At 47.6% G+C, this 18,763-nt stretch overlaps 1 protein-coding gene across 3 annotated transcripts in view; it reads right to left on the bottom strand.

Moving 5' to 3' along the window:
- TIAM1 (T-cell lymphoma invasion and metastasis 1) overlaps positions 1-18,763 on the bottom strand; it is a 461,256-nt gene that overhangs the window by 299,507 nt on the left and 142,986 nt on the right. For all 3 annotated transcript variants that reach the window (XM_021070904.1, XM_021070903.1, XM_021070906.1), the window contains exon 3: positions 15,356-15,527. The gene's annotated coding sequence lies outside the window, so the exon portion shown is untranslated. The remainder of the gene's footprint in view (positions 1-15,355; positions 15,528-18,763) is intronic.

Here is an 18,763-nt window from a genome sequence, read left to right on the forward strand (position 1 = left end):
TCGCAGATGCAGCTCAGATCTGGAGTTGCTAGGCCGGCAGCTACAGCTCTGATTCGACCCCTAGCCTGGGAACCTCCACGTGCTGCAGGTGCGGCCCTAAAAAGACAAAAGACAAAACAAAAACAAAAAAGTACATGCAGAAACTGGTGAAATCCCAGTATGGGACAATTGTGAATTGTATGGCACCAATATCAATTTCCTGAATTTGATAAAGCACTAAAGCAAGATGTCACCACTGGGTGAAGGGTACACAGGACCACTCTGTTGCTATTTTTCAACTTCTCGTGAGGCTATACGTCTTTAGGTTAAAAAGAAAAGCCATTTATCACATTCACGGCAAGGCTTTTGTCCCATCAGCCATCCCCTTTTTCTTTAGATTCTAACACTTTGACATTAAACCTCAAAACTTGCAGATACAGGGAGTTCCCTAGTGGCCTAGTGGGTTAAGGAGCAAGTGTTGTTCTGCTATGGCTCGGGTTCCATCCCTGGCCTAGGAACTTCTGCATGCTGCGGGTATGGCCAAAAAATTCAAAATGAAAAGTGCATATGCATGACTGGGTCACCTTGCTGTGAAATGGACAGAACACTGTAAATCAACTATAATGGAAAAAATAAAAATCATAAAATTTTAAAAAAAGTGGGCAAAAAAAAAAACCAATAAACCCTTGCAGATACAATTCTGAAAACACATCGCCCAGGCCTGGGAGTGGTGGCTGACAAGGGAATAGTCCCACTGGAGTTTACCCTCTCTTCAAAGAGTCTAGGAAAGGTAGTTAATTTCCTCGACCTAATCTTAGCGTGGACCGGTTCCCTGCTGAACTCCCTGGCTTGCACTGCCAGTAACACCCCTCCCTAACCCACTCTCCCCAACATATACGCAACAGAAGGACACAAGAAAAGCAAAATCAGCAGAAGCTCTCACCCACTAAACTCACCTCCGTCTTCCCAAGACCTAACCTGAATGAGCTTCAATCCATTTGGCTCTACGAGTCTAAAGAACTAGCTCCAGTGGAATTCAAAACACAAGACGCACTCAAAGAAACTGCCATCCTCCCTCTTCTCTAAGGTATCCAGACCCACACAAGCCCCCTCCACAGTTCTATAGCTTCTTCTCCACCTCCACTTGCCTTCAAAGTGTCAGGTAACACAAATTGAGCTTCCCGGCTGAAGAGTGAACCATCTTTAAAGAAAATGTTACAGCCTCTGATGTTGGTCTTTTTTTTTTTTGGGGGGGGGGTCCTTTTGCCTTTTCTAGGGCCACTCCCACGGCATATGGAGGTTCCCAGGCTAGGGGTTGAATTAGAGCTGTAGCCGCCAGTCTACACCAGAGCCACAGGAACTCAGGATCTGAGCCACATCTGCAACCTACACCACAGCTCACGGCAATGCCGGATCCTTAACCCACTGAGCAAGGCCAGAGATCGAACCCGCAACCTCATGGTTCCTAGTCAGATTCGTTAACCACTGCGCCACGACGGGAACTCCCTGATGTTGGCCTTCTTGAGCAGTTTCCAAGACAAAACCCAGGCATCTCTGTGATCTATCAAGGTTTGTGAGAACTTTAGGACTGGGTCTACGGGGCAGTGAATAAGAACAAAGAATTTGATGCTGGAGGAAATCAAATCCTGGTAGCAAGCCTCTCCCTGGATGCAGCTCTCACCATTTACTATCCAAACTAACCTCGGGCAAGTTGCTTAACTGTCCAGTGGCCATTTCCATCTGTCAAATGTTAATAATATCCATGTATAACTGAATCACTCTGTTGAACAGCAGAAATAGCCACAGCCCTGTAAATCAACGACACTTCAATAAAACGAAAAAATTTTTTAAAATATTTTTAATTAAAAAAATGAAAGAATACTAATGATAATCGGATTAGGACCCTGCCGCACAAGCTTCTCATGAAGATTGAAGTCAGTTAATAGTGTCAAGAACAGAACCTGCTATATAGCAAGCACCCTTAAAGGGTTGTCTACTATTATTATTGTTGTTGTTATTAACGCGATAGTTTTTTATTGACCACCTTGGTCCCGAACTTTACAAATCTAAGGTAAAAGAAGGTGCTGCTATCATTCTGGAAAAATCCACATCTTACCAAGTATGGAGTCAGAGGAGGATGAGACCGTGCAGGTGGGTCCCCAGCCCGAAGAAACACTTTTCTTAACTCGTAGCCTGAGTGTTGCAGAGAACCTGTGAGTCACAGATGGTGAAGGCTCAAGACAGAGAAACCCCAGCAGGGCACACATGTGAAAGTTACAGTGGCCTGCATGGCCGCACCCTCTGTTTCACCTTTCACCTTCAAAGCCACAGATTCCCCCCAAGAGTGCCGTCTCTAGCAAAGCCCAGGCCGCCAGACAGGTTTCTCAAGTTCTGCTGATAGTTCTATGAAATCACCAGCCACGCCAGGAATACGGAAACTTCTGGCCACACCATTCGTTTTCCTCCTTGTGCCTCTTCCACAGAGGGCACGTTCATCATGGTCACCCACCACCAATAACCCCGGGAGGGAGAGAGGGCTTCCCAATCAGGGTAGGCCTTCTATGGGGGGCAGAGTTCTACACCATCCAGACAGGGTTTGCGTGAAATGATTCTGAGCAGCAGGGATCCCTGGGGTTTCTGAAACATTGCCAATCGCACAAAGAAAGCGTGATGCATGGTTTTCAAGCCGATTTTATGAAAACGATTCCAAATCCCTACGTGTGCGAAGCCAACATTGTAAATATTGCTAAAAATGCCTGGAGCTGTTTAATATTACGGATTATGATTCCCCTTGGCACCCCAAAAGTCTCTCATCCGGGGCTCATGGAGCCTTTGGTTAATTTCCACACCATCAATGGGGCTCACAAATGGTGCGACCCACCCATGGAGAGGACCGAGAGCCTTGGCCCAAATCCCCACAATGTGTAAATAAATGTAGCTCTGAAGGACCCAGAGTGTTATTCAGCCCCCAAGCCCTATGGCTACCCCTGGTGCTGAGGCAGGACCAAAGGAATATCCAGGATAAAACCCAAAGTCACCAACAAACACAACAAAAAAACCGAACGTCACTGGCTCCAAGTCCAAGGTCAAGGTTTTCAATACTCTCCTTTTCAGATGAGTCACTTGCACTCCAATGAATCCTTATAAGGATTTTCAAGGGCTCAGTGAGTGACAGATCCACCTCATGTGAACAGAGAAATAATTAAGAGATCTTCCGAAAGTTGTGCATTTGGTTTTAAAAGGCTCCTGGCACTTTTGATATATCTCCTCCTTAAAGAAAGTAAATCCTAAGTGAAGGCTCAGACATCGATTCTCTTAAAGACCTATAGTTTCCATTGAAAGTGAGGATTGTGGAGTTTCCACTGTGGCACAGTGGGTTAAGGATCCAACTACAGTGCTAGGGTCTCTGGGGAGGTGTGGGTTCAATTCCTGGCCTGGCACAGTGGGTTAAGGATCTGGCATATAGTTGCAGCCGCAGCTTGGATTTGATTCCCAGCCCAGGAACTTCCATACGCTGTGGGTGTAGGGAAAAAAGAAAGAAAGAAAGAAATACAGTGAGAATCAGCAAAAAAGAGTACTGAAATTTTCAACCCTGTAGTATGTATAATATAGTATAATTACGATTTTTAGTAATTGTAATAAAAAACGTTTTGGTAAGTTTTTATTTGACCTTGAGGCCTAGATTTCATATTTTAATGGTGATACTCAGCTGCAGTATTTGCTTCCAATGAAACTGATTTTAACATCTGGTACTCAGCCAAAATGTGTATTAGGTACATTTCTTTTATACAGAACACTTGAAGCACTGTGAAGCTAAATGAAATACAAAAAAAATGTAACTGTGGAGCATGCGAAGGATGCAATTTTTCTGAATTCCCAATAAATAATCTTCATCTCAGGGTGAAAAAAAAAAAAAAAAGACCTAGGGTTTATTCCAGATCAATCCAGAGCATTCGGGATTTTTTTTTTTTTTTTTTTTTTTTTTTGGTCTTTTTAGGGTCAAACCCAGGACATATGATGGAGATACCCAGGCTAGGGGTCAAATCAGAGCTGCAGCTGCCAGCCTCACCCACAGCAATGAGAAATCTGAGCTGCGTCTGCGACCTACACTACAGCTCATGGCAACACTGGATCCTTAACCCACTGAGTGAGGCTAGGGATCGAATCTGCATCCTCATGGATACTATTTAGATTCGTTTCCACCGAGCCAGGATATGTATATATATACATATATATATATTTTGTCTTTTTTGTCTTTTTCTAGGGCCACACCCTCGGCATATGGAGGTTCCCAGGCTAGGGATCTAATCAGAGCTGTTGCCGCCGGCCTATGCCACAGCCACAGCAACACCGGATCCTTAACCCACTGAGTGAGGACAGGGATGGAACCCGCAACCTCATGGTTTCCAGTCAGATTCGTTAACCACTGAGCCATGATGGGAATACCCCAGGATATTTTTAAAGCATGTAAATATATTGTTTATTTTGTGTCTGACTGTTTAGCGTTTTGTGTATATTTTAGTTATTTTTATACTTGTATACAAATATTATATCAAATATTCATTATAGTCAAAAATAAAAAGAGGAGTTCTCTTATGGCACAGTGGGTTAAGGATCCAGCATTGTCACTGCTGTGGCTCGGGTCACTGCCGTGCCACAGGTTCAGTCCCTGGTCCGGGATCTTCCACATGCCGTTAAGTGTAGCCAAAAAATAAATAAATAAATAAATAAATACGATTTTAAAAATAAAAATAAATTAAAAACAAAATGAGAAGAAGTGAGAGTTTGTCAATCAAAAATTCAAGCCCACTGACATCGAATGGTGATCCTGATACTGAGACGACAAACACAGGTAGTGAAAGAAGGGAGCCACTCAGACCCTTGAATTATCTTCTTTTATAAATAAAAGTTCACATGAGAGACTCTCTTTACTGAATCAGCTAAAAAGATTCAAAATTACAAAGAGCCAAAACTCAGTTTTGAAACACTCTTCCTGTTTACAGTGAATCAATCCCCCAAATGCAGAGGAATTAGATTTTAATGAAAGTCTCTACTATGCAGTTCTTGCTCAATCGCATTTTGGCCAAACTAGCTTAACCCTTACGAGAACTTAGAAATCCTGACACAGTGATCGAGCTGATGGGGACCAAATTACTCTTCTTTTTTTTTTTTTTTTTGGTCTTTTTTTGCTATTTCTTGGGCTGCTCCTGCGGTATATGGAGGTTCCCAGGCCAAGGGTCGAATCGGAGCTGTAGCCACCAGCCTACACCAGAGCCACAGCCCCGCGGGATCCGAGCCACGTCTGCAACCTACACCACAGCTCACGGCAATGCCGGATCCTTAACCCACTGAGCAAGGGCAGGGATCGAACCCGCAACCTCATGGTTCCTAGTCGGATTCGTTAACCACTGCGCCACGACAGGAACTCCAAATTACTCTTCTTAAGATACAGTCGGGGAGTTTGAGCTGTGACACAGTGGGTTAAGAATCCAACTACGTGGCTTGGGTTGACGTGGAGGCGCGAGTTTGACCCCAGCTCCTCGCAGTAGATTAAAAAGATTCTGGCATTGCCACATCTACAGCGTATCAGATTCCATCACAAGCCCAGAAACTTCCATATGCTGTGGGTGCAGCCATAAAAATAATAATAATAATAAAAAAAAGATAGAATCGGCATCAGTTTCCATTTCATAATCATATTTTGCGGACACTAACGGGTTTCACTGTTTATCTCTTTTACACTTGGGGCAGTGGTTCTCTGTGCATAGTTCCCAGCACAGCAGCTGCAGCATCACCTGATGAAAATTCCTGGGCCCCACTGGAGACCTACTAAATCAGAAACCCTAGTGGGGGAACGATCTTAAACAAAGTTTAAGACTTAAACTTCAACTTTTTTGGAGTTCCCATCTTGGCTCAGCGGAAACGAATCTGACTAGCATCCATGAGGACGCAGGTTCGATCCCTGGCCTTGCTCAGTGGGTTAAGGATCCAGCGTTGCCGTGAGCTGTGGTGTAGGCCAGCAGCTACAGCTCCGATTCTACCCCAGCCTGGAAACCTCCATATGCCGAGGGTGTGGCCCTAAAAGACAAAAACAAAAAAACAAAACAAACCAAAAAAACCTTTAACTTTTAGCATTTTGAAGTTTAAAACTTAACCCATGATTCTGATGCATGCTACAGTTTGAGCACCACTGCTACAGGCCACAGAAAGCACATCGTGGGTGTCAGGTAAATGTCCCCTGGGTGCCACCAGGATGGAGGTTCTAAGGATATCTCAAACACACATTCCTCCCCCACCCACCCATGTCCATCACCCTCCTTGCAAATGGCAGAAGCTCAGACTTTCTCCTTTCTTAGGTGTCCTTGGAAGTCTCAAAAGTGGGGAGTCTCTCACGGGCCACCCACATCTGCTCCAGCTTTGGTCTCACCTCTCTCAAGGATGACGGAAGGTTCATGGTCCCCTGACACCCTGCACTGACCTGATGCTACCTGAACACTGAGCACATGGGTCCTCCCCTCTGAGCTCCACCCATGGGCCACTATCACACTACACCCTGAGTCCTGATGCCCTGAGACACGGCCGCCCCCTCCCTCCTTCAAGCACACCCCTGCCCTTCTCTCCATCCCATCTCTCCCGGAGCCCTGATGCTGTCTATGAGCTGTAGGAAACATCCAGAGCCCCCCAGGCCTCCCTCTTCAGTGGGGGCGCCCATCTAGCTTCCCTGGGCTGAAACCTATAAGCCTGGTGGTCCCAGAAGCAACAAGGGCCAGCTGGGGTGGGGGTAGGGGTGGGGTGTTAAGAGTTAAGAATTTTTTTTTTTAACCAGAATTTACAAAGGCTGGGGATTCCTCTGAGAGAGAAAAGGAGAGCCAAGTTTTCTCCACCACTATGCAGGTCAGAGAAATGGGAGGAAGAGCCTGTCCTGGGAACTGGCTGAAGCAGCATCTTTAGGGTCCATGGAAGTCAGCACTGGGGGTGGAGGCATGAATGGGTGTTGGTAGGAGAGACAGAGAGAGGATTTCCAGTCTTAGCTCAGCAGGTTAAGAACCCAACTGGTATGCAGGAGAATGCGGGTTCGATCCCTGGCCTCGCTCAGTCAGGTAAGGATCCGGTGTGGCCATGGAGCTGTGGTTTAGGTCCCAGTTGCGGCTCGGATCCCATGTTGCCATGGCTGTGGCATAGGCCAGCAGCCATGGCTCTGATTTGACCCCTAGCCTGGGAACTTCCATATGCCATGGGTGTGGCCCTAAAAAGAAAAAAGAGAGAGAGAGAGAGAGACAGAAAAACAGAGACAGCAGTCAAAGCAAATGCCCCATGTAACTGGCAGGCAGATAAGTTACCGGGGCGGGGCGGGAGGGAGTGGGATGGACTGGGAGTCTGGGGTTAATAGATGCAAACTATTGCCTTTGGAATGGATAAGCAATGAGATCGTGCTGTATAGCTCTGGGAACTATATCTAATCACTCATGATGGAGCATGATGGAGGATAATGCAAGAAAAAGAATATATATATATGTATGTGTGACGGGGTCACTTTGCTGTACAGTAGAAAATGGACAGAACACTGTAAACCAGCTGTAATGGAAAAATATAAAAATCATTTAAAAAAAAGTTACCCGCTGGTCTCCAGTTTCAGATAGTCACTTACACAGAAGCATGAAAGCGGCTGGGGTGTATGACACAAGGACCATGACAAGGAGATGTCACAAAGATCCCTCGAAATACTCTAAATCGTGGACAAAGACAAAAACCAGGTAAGGAGTTCCCAAAATGAGGGTGTTCTGGACACTCGGGGTGGGGCTGTCCTGCAGTCTGGGGACTATTTCACACCTCTCTCTACCCCTGCATTGTCAGGGGTGGCTCCCAGTCGGAAAAGCTCCCCCCAACCCATAATTCCAAATTCCAAAAAAGGAGGAAAACAGCATCCATCCCACCAAAAATGAAACTCCTGAAATAACCCAAGAGCTAAGAAGAGAGGAAGAAGGAGGAGCTATGGGGAGAATTTAAAATAATAATAAAAAGCAGCAAATATGAAAAAAAACAGAGTTTTGTTTTTTTTTCTTTTTAATTTTTATGGCCACACACCTGTGGCATATGGAAGTTCCCGGGCTAGGGGTTGAATCAGAGCTGCAACACCAGACTCTTAACCCACTAAGAAAAGCCAGGGATTGAACCCACACTCTCACTCACAATGTTAGGTTCTTTTTTTTTTTGTCTTTTTTTGCTATGTCTTGGGCCGCTCCCGCAGCATATGGAGGTTCCCAGGCTAGGGGTCCAATCGCAGCTGTAGCCGCCGGCCTACACCACAGCCACAGCAACACCAAATCCTTAACTCACTGAGCAAGGGCAGGGATCGAACCCACAACCTCATGGTTCCTAGTCGGATTCGTTAACCACTGTGCCACAACGGGAATGCCACGATGTTAGGTTCTTAACCAACTAAGCCACAATGGGAACTCCTAGAAATTTTAAATAAAGGAGGACTCCCTAAATTTCTCTGTCTAAATAAATGCAAAGATCAGCAAACCTGCTGTAAGAAGACAGGGAGGAAATAAAAATAGTTCAAGTTTGGGGACCCCTTGGTTCCCTCAACTCTGCCCTCTAGATCACAAAAGCAGCCGCTGAAATAAATGAATGGGTGTGGCCATGTTCCAATGAACTTCATTTACAAAAACAGGTTGACGGGGCCGATTCGGGCTGCAGCTTATGGTTTACCAATTCCTGGGCATCAAGTGCATGTATGTATGAAATGCAGAATGGGGCAGCTTTGAAAGCGAGTCTCATCTGCTCTTTACAAGAAACAAGATGTTGATGTTCCCATCATGGCTCAGCAGAAACGAGCCCAACTAGCATCCAGGAGGATGCAGGTTCGATCCCTGGCCTTGCTCAGTGGGTTAAGGATTCAGCGTTGCCGTGAGCTATGGTGTAGGTCGCAGAAGAGGCTCGGATCCCGTGTGGCTGTGGCTGTGGCTGTGGCGTAGGCTGGCAGCTGTGGCTCCGCTTCAACCCCTAGCCTGGGAACTTCCATATGCTGCAGGGGCGGCCCTGAAAAAAAAGCCAATAAATAAAAAGGAAACAAGATGCTAATCATATCACGCTATTTATTCCTCAGATACTCCTGTGTCTGGATGGGACGATCTTCCCTCATACACTGACCTGTGTCACGCGTTTGCACATCTCACTGTAGACTACATCATTCTCCCTCCCATCACGCCCCCCGTCTTTGGACCCCCTGAAAAGGGGGGATTATAAAACAGATTCTCATCTGCCTCTTCAAAATACTCAGATGAAATGTACTGTCTAGAGCTGGCCGGTCCCCTCACCACATATGCTTATACTCGACAGCAGGTCCGGACCTCAGTTTCAGGGAAGGCGCAGGCAAAGAACGTGCAAACAGACAAACCAGGCACCACCTCCCTCCCAGAGGGTTCCTGCCTCTAAATGAGATGGGGACTGAATCCCAAAGTCATGAGCGTGACTGGACCGGCCCCCCAGCAACACCAGCTGGGGTTACGTCACCTGCCCCCAGGTCAACATCTGGAACTCTGCAGAGCGACCCTGGTAGATGGATGGGAGCGGTGCTCAGGGAGCGTTCCTCCAAGTTCAAGGCGACTGCAAACAGGACACTGCGCAGAAGGCAGGGGCCTCAAAGAAGAGTAACGATTTGGCTCCTCACCTCTGCACTTCATCCCCCATCAGCCACCTCTCCAGAGCAAAGCTCCCAGGAGCCCAGGGAGCTGGCCCCTCGGAACACATAAGAGAGAAAATTCCAGAACGGCAGAGGAGAAAAATTTCGACAGGGCTCGAAAAGGGTCAGGATTCATTTGCTTTGTCAGATCAGGACACACGATTCAAGAATCCCAACGCACGGGCGGCTTCCCTCATATGGATTTCCTTAACGGCCAGGGGAGCAGTTGGGTGTCCATAAGCAAAGCATAAATCTGCCCCATATGGACCCATGTTGGGCTCAGATGGTTTTCATCAGACTTGAAAGAGGAGCTGCCCTTTTTCTTCTCCAGTCTCACAGGGACGCCTCCCACAGGACATGAAAAGCTCTCAGAATGAATCAGCTACAAACGGGAAACGCTTCCTAACAGGACCAATTAGGGAGAGATGGAGGCGTTCGGGGGGGAAGACAGCTCTTCGGATGTGTCCAGAGCGCAATCAATAAAAGCCTCCCAGGTCAGCTGAGGCCCCTCCACCGCCTCCTCCCTGTCTCACGTCCAACTTGATGACTTCCAGAACTAGGATATAAAAAGTCTCCGCAGCAGGAAGGGATACCAACCAGAACAATGGGAGCCTCTGAAAGACAGGTGTCTGCGCAGTTGGACCTGGACCACAGAAACGAGAAATTCTCTCTTCTGTTGCCACCGGTGCAGATGGATGGGATCTGAAGATCACTTCCTCAGCAGGCAAAAATCCAGGGAAGAGGAACTGGGAAAGGTCACGTCCAAACCCATCTATCAACCCAAGCTAACAGAGTCCCGGAACGCGCAGGCGGCCACACACTCCCCCACACACACAAGAGGAGGGGAAAGCTCACCCAGACTTGAAAGAGCCAACTTCTCCAAGGAACCTTCTGGCAAGGGGCCCCGAGAAAGCCCTACAGGGAGAGCTGGTCAGATGGGTCCGGGAAGGCAGGAAGCCACGAGAAAAGGTACACATATGAAAAAGGAACACAGCATGTTCTCTGTGACTCTTACAAAAATGAGCGACCTCTTCCACCTGAAAAACTAAAACTCCCGGGAAATTGCCACGACACACATTGGAGAACCTCAGTTTTAGAGGGTGTTTTAAAGGAAGACCCCCATTCCATCGAAGAGAGAATCCCATTCCATCTAAGACACTTTCATCATGGGCTTAACACAAGGCTGGGAGTTTTGAGCAAGTGAACTAGAATTAATAGTAATAGTACAGTACTGATTATTTTATGAACGACATCAGTAAAAACATTCATGGCTCTCACTGAAGCATGCGTTCCTCCCAGTGATGAAAACTAAGTCACCAGGAGTTCCCGCTGTGGCTCAGCGGGTTAAGGACGCGAGGTTGTCTCTATGAGGTTGCAGGTTCGAGCCCTGTCCTCACTTAGAGGGTGGAGGAGCCAGCATTGCCATAAGCCATGGCGCAGGTTGCAGCTGCAGCTCCAATTCCAGCCCTGGCCCGGGAACTCCCATATGCTGCAGGTGTGGCCATTAAAAAAAAAAAAAAAAAAAAAAAAAAAAAAAAAAAAAAAAACACTAAGTCACTATTAAGCAAGTTGTTGAGTTCTTTAACAAATAGCTTTCTTCCATCACAGCCATTGGAGAGATTCTCAGAGTCCACACACCCAAGTGTAAAAACTAGAGGTGCGTGCCCCTTCTCTCCCTCCTGTTTCTAATCCAGGAATCAGGGACGCAGGTGATTGATCCATTACCGATGCTGGAAACCAACTCAGCTAAAACGCACCACTTTGCCTGCTTCCAGGTGGGTTTTCTGGGAATCAAGACTTTCCTCTTCTCCATCACATGAAGGTGGGATCGCCATTGCCTCTTCTGGATGTAACCTTGTCAGCGTCTTCTCCCTTTCTGTCACATTGCGTCCCTTGCAAGGACTGCATTCTACTCACTAGGGAAGGGAATTTGGTCTTGACTGATTTGGAGAGAACACTGGCCTTAGTGATCGCACAGGATGCTCTCTTCACATTGTCTCTTTCACCCATCTCTTCTGCATCTGGCTCTCAGCCACCACCCAGGTCACCTGGCTCCCAACAGGCCTCCATGCCATCAAGATTTCCATCAGCCCTCCTGACGCCCCCTAAGGGATTTCTCGAAAAGACAGATGGCAGGTGTCACCCTCCCTTCCTAAAAGACTCTCTGTGGGTTTTTTTATTTCCTGCTAGTACAATTCACCCTCCTAAGCACTGCCTTTAAAAAAGGCCTCTGCAACATGACAACCCCCCCCCAAAACTTCCCTTTTCCCTTCTGCATAATCCCTCACACACCCTACCCCCCAACCCAAGGACAAGTCCTGCCCTTCCATCAGGCCCCGCAGCTTCACACTGCACCTCGGCCCTGGTGCTGCTCCCCTAGCCCTGCCCACCTTCCCCTCCCGATTCCCTGCCATGCTTGCTCATCTTCTCCTCACCCTGCAGCATCCGCCTCAAGGGCTGTGCATCCCCACAAAGGATCTTCAGTCCCTGGACAAAACGGGTGCCCTGCTCAGGGCTTCTGCCCCGCTTTGCTCACACTCTGCCACAGACCAAGGCTTGTGTTAGAAGGACGGGTCATCGTGTTTATCTTCTCCAGAGAATTCCAAACTCCTTGCCATTCCCAGGGACCCCGGCACCAACGCTTCCTACACAGTCAGCAATCAATGGACAAAGACTAAAGTCGGAAACGAGGGAATGCACTTCAAACACTGGGGAAGCATAGGGCGTCTACACGCACCCTCGGCTCCACCTTGAACGTGATCAGACCCGCTGCAAAGAGCTGCGTGGAGCACAGGAAGGACATTCGTGGCTAGCAGCCTGCCCCCGGGATCCATAAGGAGATGTTCTCATTCTATCGGAAACCTGGCTTCCTGAACCAAGGAGAACTAACCCTCTGTTAGTTTGGAAAGAACAGATATTTCCCATAAAGTGAGGCTAAACTTAGTGACTTATGTGGTCCACGTCTCATCACCATCCATCACTAATTAGTTAAATTCTACAAGCTGACTTGATAGCCGGAGACGGTCTCCGGGCTGGAACTTCAGGGATCTTCTGACGCTACTGGATCTTGGAGAGCTATTTGGGGACAGCTGGTAGTGGCCTGGGAAGTGAATCAAATTAACACTTAAAATGACCCCAGCAAAGCCCCTGATCTGGAGCTGAGTTGCCACAAGTCATGGGAACGAAACTCAGGGTCTCTAATTGGGATTCTGCGGTAATATGCAAGGTGTCCTCCTGCCACCAAGGAGGCAGAGAACAGGGACATCCATTCCAGAACCTCCTCGGATTGGTCATAGCCACAGTCCCTCGGGTGCTGCAGGGGGTCTCAGCCACGTTCTACCTACAGAGGCAAGGATGCGGAGGGCACATCCACGGTGGTTTTCAACAGGCTGACCTGGGATGACAGTCTTGCTGAAAAAGACAGAACCCACCCCTGAAGGGGTGGAGGGCACCCCCGTGGTCATCAGGGGAAGAGGTTCCAGGCATAGAGGATGTCCAGGACGAGGGCTTTGAGGCAGGAACTCGCCTGGCACGTCTGAGCCATAGCTGTCGTGGAATAAGGGGAGAGCAGAAGAGGGGATAGGTGGCTCCTGATGGACCCCAAAACTACTGTGAACCCTTTGCTTTTGATGCTAGGGGTGCTGAAAAGCACAGGAAGGTTTGGGTTTTGTTTTTCTTTAATTTTTCAATAAATATTTCTTTACTATATTTCTGATTTTGTATAGCACTTTACAATTCATAAAACTTTTGTTTGTTTTTTCTTTTTTCTTTTTTTAGGGCCGCACTTGAGGCATACGGAGGTTCCCAGGCTAGGGGTTGGATCGGAGCTACAGCTGTCAGCCTACACCACCGCCACAGCAACACAGGATCCGAGCTGCATCTGCAACCTACATCATAGCTCACAGCAATGCGGGATCCTTAACCCGCTGAGTGAGGCCAGGAATCAAACCCACGTCCTCATGGATCCTAGTTGGGCTTGTTAATGCTGAGCCACCTATAAAACTTTTTGATGGAAGATAATACGATGAAGAGAATGAAAAAAAAAAAAAAAACCTATCAGTTCATTTGATCCTTATACCAACACTGTTTTGAAGAAATCAGAATTATATCACATCTGCCAATTTTAACAGATAAGAAAACTCCGAGATGCCAAATGACATCTTTAAATTCACAAGCTCTCCTTCTAAACGGCAGCTCTAGACCTCAAATCGAGGGATTCAAACCTTTAGAATATAAGTCTTCGCCTCTTCATGCTATACATCATTTCATCAAGCTACTTATAGTTACATTTAAATGTGATATTAATCACGCGGAAATTTCTGAACCATAACTCCATTAAAGAAATATTGTTCCCCATCAAAAAATGGGCAGAAGATCTAAACAGACAATTCTCCAAAGAAGATATACAGGTGGCCAAAAAACACATGAAAAGATGTTCAACATCACTCATTATTAGAGAGATGCAAATCAAAACCACGATGAGGTACCACCTTACACCAGCCCGAATGGCCATCATCTAAATGTCTACAAACAATAAATGCTGGAGAGGATGTGGAGAAAAGGGAACCCTATTACACTGTTGGTGGGAATGTAAATTGGGGCAACCACTGGGGAAAACAGTATGGAGATGCCTCAGAAAACTGAAAATAGAACTACCATTTGATCCAGCAATCCCACTCCTGGGCATCTACCCAGAGAAAACCACGACTCGCAAAGACACACGTACTCCGATGTTCATTGCAGCACTCTATGCAATAGCCAAGACATGGAAACAACCTAAATGCCCATCGGCAGAGGAGTGGATCAAGAAGATGTGGTACATATACACAATGGAATATTACTCAGCCATTAAAAGGAACAAAATAACAGCATTTGCAGCAGCATGGATGGACCTAGAAATTATCATGCTAAGTGAAGTCAGCCAAACGGTGAGACACCAACATCAAATGCTCTCACTGACATGTGGAATCTGGAAAAAGGACAGAATGAACTTCTTTGCAGAACAGATACTGACTCACAGACTTTGAAAAACGTATGGTTTCCAAAGGAGACAGTTCGGGGGGTGGGGGGATGTGCTAGGGTTGTGGGATGGAAATCCTATAAAATTGGATTGTGTTGATCATTGTACAACTATAAATGTAATAAATTCATTGAGTAATTTAAAAAAATTAAAATAAAGTAAGATAAAAAAAAAAAAACAGCTATGTTGTTAGCTAGGAAAAAAGAAAGAAAGAAAGAAATATTTTTCACCAAACACCTAGGAAAAAAAAGCACAGGAAGGTTTTGAGCACAGCAACACTGTCTGACCTAAAAGGTGCCCTCGGGCTACTATTTGAAGACAGATGGTGGGGAGGTCAAGACAAGAGCAGGGGCGGCTCATTCTGGAAAAGGCTCTGCAGCATCCAGACATGGACCACACAGCCGCCATCCTGAGTTGGAGTTTAGGCACCAGCTACCAGTGGATTTAAGAACACCCAGGGGTGTCCCACCCACTGACCCCAGCAGCTCCAGGCAGGAGCCCAGCAGCAGCCCTGGTGCGGGAGGGCGTGTGGATGAAAGGTGAGGCCTGCAGCCCTTCGGGGCATCTCCATGGCAGCTCTTCACAGCAAGGAAAGCAATGAACTCAGTCCAGCTTTAAACACGGGGACTTAGAGAGGTCACCCAAATGAAAAGAAAACCGACACTGACCTGCTCGTGGGCGCTTCACCCTGGAAACATGGAGAACACACACACACCGCCAGAGAAGAAAGGCAGCCGGCCAACCCCGACAGCTCGGGACTCTGCAGACAACCTGGTCTCAAAGAGCAGCCCTTTGCAGCCAGCTGTTTGGTGAGGCCTCTTAAAACAGGCCCTTCTTTGCCTGCAGTGGAACAAAAGAAAGGGAAGCCAAGGTTACACACTCTGGTGGCTTTGAAGCCCAGCCATGTCCCAGGCCTTGCGGCCCCTCCACGGAGTCACTGCAGAAGGTGCAAACAAACTGCGCTCTGCCCCCGCCCCAAGTCACCCCCAGACATAGCTCAGCACAGCAGATCCAGCCAGGAGCTCCTGCCCTGGAACCAGCTCAGCCCTGACCACATCTGAGGCCTCAAGCAAGTCACTGCACGCCTCTAGCCTCCTCCGTCCTCCTTCTAGACAATGAGGATTAAGTGAGATCACTCATGAATGCATCCCCTACCTGGATGGCCCTCGATAATGGGGAATTAGTCTCAGGGTCATGACTGTTCATGCTCTTAACCAGTCCATAAATGCATGAGAATTTTTTTGGCCATGCCCATGGCATGTGAAAGATCCCCAGCCAGGAATCAAACCCACACCCACCCAAGCCTTCCAGGGACAATGTCAGATCCTTAACCACTAGGTCACAAGGGAACTCTGAGAAATTGACTGGTTGGAAGCAATGCAAAACCGTGAAAAGACTCACTGGTACCAATAAGCAAGCGATGCATCATCATTAAATAACAGAATGATAAAAACCAGGTGGTGACATATCTTGTGTGTGTGTATCTATATATATATACACTTTTTTGGGTTTTTTGCTTTGTTTTGTTTTTTGCTTTTTGGGGCCACACCTGAAGCATATGGAAGTTCCCAGGCTAGGGGGTCTACTCGGAGCTGTTGCTGCCGGCCTACGCCACAGCCACAGCAACACGGGACTCGAGCCATGTCTGTGACCTACACCACAGCTCACGGCAACACCAGATCCTTAACCCACTGCTCAAGGCCAGGGATCAAACCCGCAAGCTCATGGATCCTAGCCGGGTTCCTTAACCCCTGAGCCACGAAGGGAACTCCCGACATATCTTGTATATTGATGGGCCACTTTAAACATGTATTCAAAGAAAACACGCACCTCGACCTAAATGCTACCTTGCCCTATCTCTTGACCCTTTGTGAACAGATAAACCTCATCAGTACTTGCAAAGTGGGTTCAGGATCCAGCATTGCCACGAGCTATGGTGTAGGTTGCAGATACAATTCAGATCCCGAGTTGCTGTGACTGTGGTGTAGGCTGGAGTCTGCGGCTCTGATTCAACCCCTAGCCTGAGAACTTCCATATGCCTCAGGTACAGCCCTAAAAAGGACCCAAAAAAAAAAAAAAATAATTAGTTTGGGTCCAGACAAACTTCATACCCTGAAGGTGCTGGCAGTATTCAGCTCCTTCCTGGCTGTCTGCCAACTTCTTAAGTTTCTACGGCCCAGGGACTCTGAAAGAACAGCCTCCTCATTTCATGCTTTTAAAAGTTCTGATGCCTTCAGCACTGACACTTAAAGGAGACAGCTCCCTCCAAATGATTCTGGTGCCCTCTAGAAAAGCCTCGAGGCCACATACCACCTGCACGCCCACTCATGGTGAGTCATAGGACAGGAAAGCAGTGACTGCCCCAAATGCAGGTGAGGGTCCTCGGAATTAGAGGCTGAAAACCTGAGGCATGTAGAGTAAAGCTTCTAACCTTTGCTTTAGGATACTTCACAACCTAGAAGCAACCTTCCTTGCCTGTAGCTGGTCCCCAGATCGTGGCCACAACAGACTCCTTGATGCCCCGACCCCCAATGAACACTCTAAATATCTTTACACTTTTCCCCGTGACCTCTGCTCAGTCCTGCCAGGTGCATGGTGGCTTCCTAAGATATTTTACTCATCTGTCAAAATCTCAATCCAGCATCATCAGTGCTTGCTCAAAATGCCTCTTTTTTTTTTTTTCCTTTTTGTCTTTTCAGGGCCATACCCACGGCATATGGAAGTTTCCAGGCTAGGGGTCAAATTGGAGCTGTAGCTGCCAGCCTGTACCACAGCCACAGCAACTTGGGATCCAAGCCACGACTGCAACCTACACCATAGCTCACGGCAATGCCAGATCCTTAACCCACTAAGCGAGGCCAAGGATCGAACCAGAGTCGTCATGGATCCTAGTCGGATTCGTTTCTGCTGCATCACAACGGGAACTCAAAATGCCTTTGAATCCTTCTACGAGATCCACCCAGGCTCCAGCACCCAGGGTCCAGACTCTGGACCATCCCTCAGCAAGGACAGCTGTCTGCCCTGGGACAGAGTCAGCTCCTCAAGGACACAAACGCAGTCTCCCTTTGCACCACGTCATCGTTGCCCAGAGAGTCATTTCATAGATACTGGAGGGAGGTCCCAGTGTGAGACCTGTGGGTGGCGACCACCCAGAAGACGTGGCATTAAGGGAGAGCAGCCTCCACTCACCCTCTGCCCAGTATACGCTTTCAAACTACTTCAAGTTTCTCCACTGCAGAAATTAGCACTTAATATCTATGTAGAAATGCACTTAAAGTCCATCTTCCCCAGAAGACAGACAGCTCTTCAGAGCCAGGGGTTATATACCTAACATTTACTGCTATTACCACTCAGCCCCAGCCTCACAGCCGGCTTTTGACATTAGGAGCAATCAGATTGTGATAACACCTCTCACATGGGATCAGCTGACGCCTTAAAAAGTTATATTGGAGTTCCCATTGTGGCGCAGGGGTTAACAAATCTGACTAGGAACCTTGAGGTTGTGGGTTCGATCCCTGGCCTTGCTCCGTGGATTAAGGATCTGGCGTGGCCATGAGTTGTGGCGTAGGTTGCAGACGCGGCTCGGATCCCGAGCTGCTGCGGCTCTGGCGTAGGCCGGAAACAACAGCTGTGATGAGACCCCCTAGCCTGCGAACCTCGATATGCCGCAGGAGCGGCCCCAAGAAAAGGCAAAAAAAGACCAAAAAAAAATTATATTGGAGTTCCCGTGGTGGCTCAGTGAAAATGAATCTGACTAGTACCCATGAGGATGCAGATTCGATCCCCGGCTCGCTCAGTGGGTTAAGGATCTGGCATTGCTGTCAGCTGTGGTGGCTGATGCAACTCGGATCCCACGTTGCTGTGGCTGTGGTGTAGGCCAGTGGCTACAGCTCCACTTCGACCCCTAGCCTGGGAACCTCCATATGCCACAAGTGCGGCCCAAAAAAAAGCCCCCCCCACCCAAGTCATACATGAGCCTTGCAAACTTTTTTTTTTTGGTAACTTTTTTTTGCCACCCTATGGTATATGGTAGTTCCCCGGGCCAGGGATTGAATCCCAGCCACAGCTGTGACCCA

The sequence above is a fragment of the Sus scrofa genome, chromosome 13 (assembly GCF_000003025.6).
Source record: "Sus scrofa isolate TJ Tabasco breed Duroc chromosome 13, Sscrofa11.1, whole genome shotgun sequence".
Lineage (NCBI taxonomy): Eukaryota > Metazoa > Chordata > Mammalia > Artiodactyla > Suidae > Sus > Sus scrofa.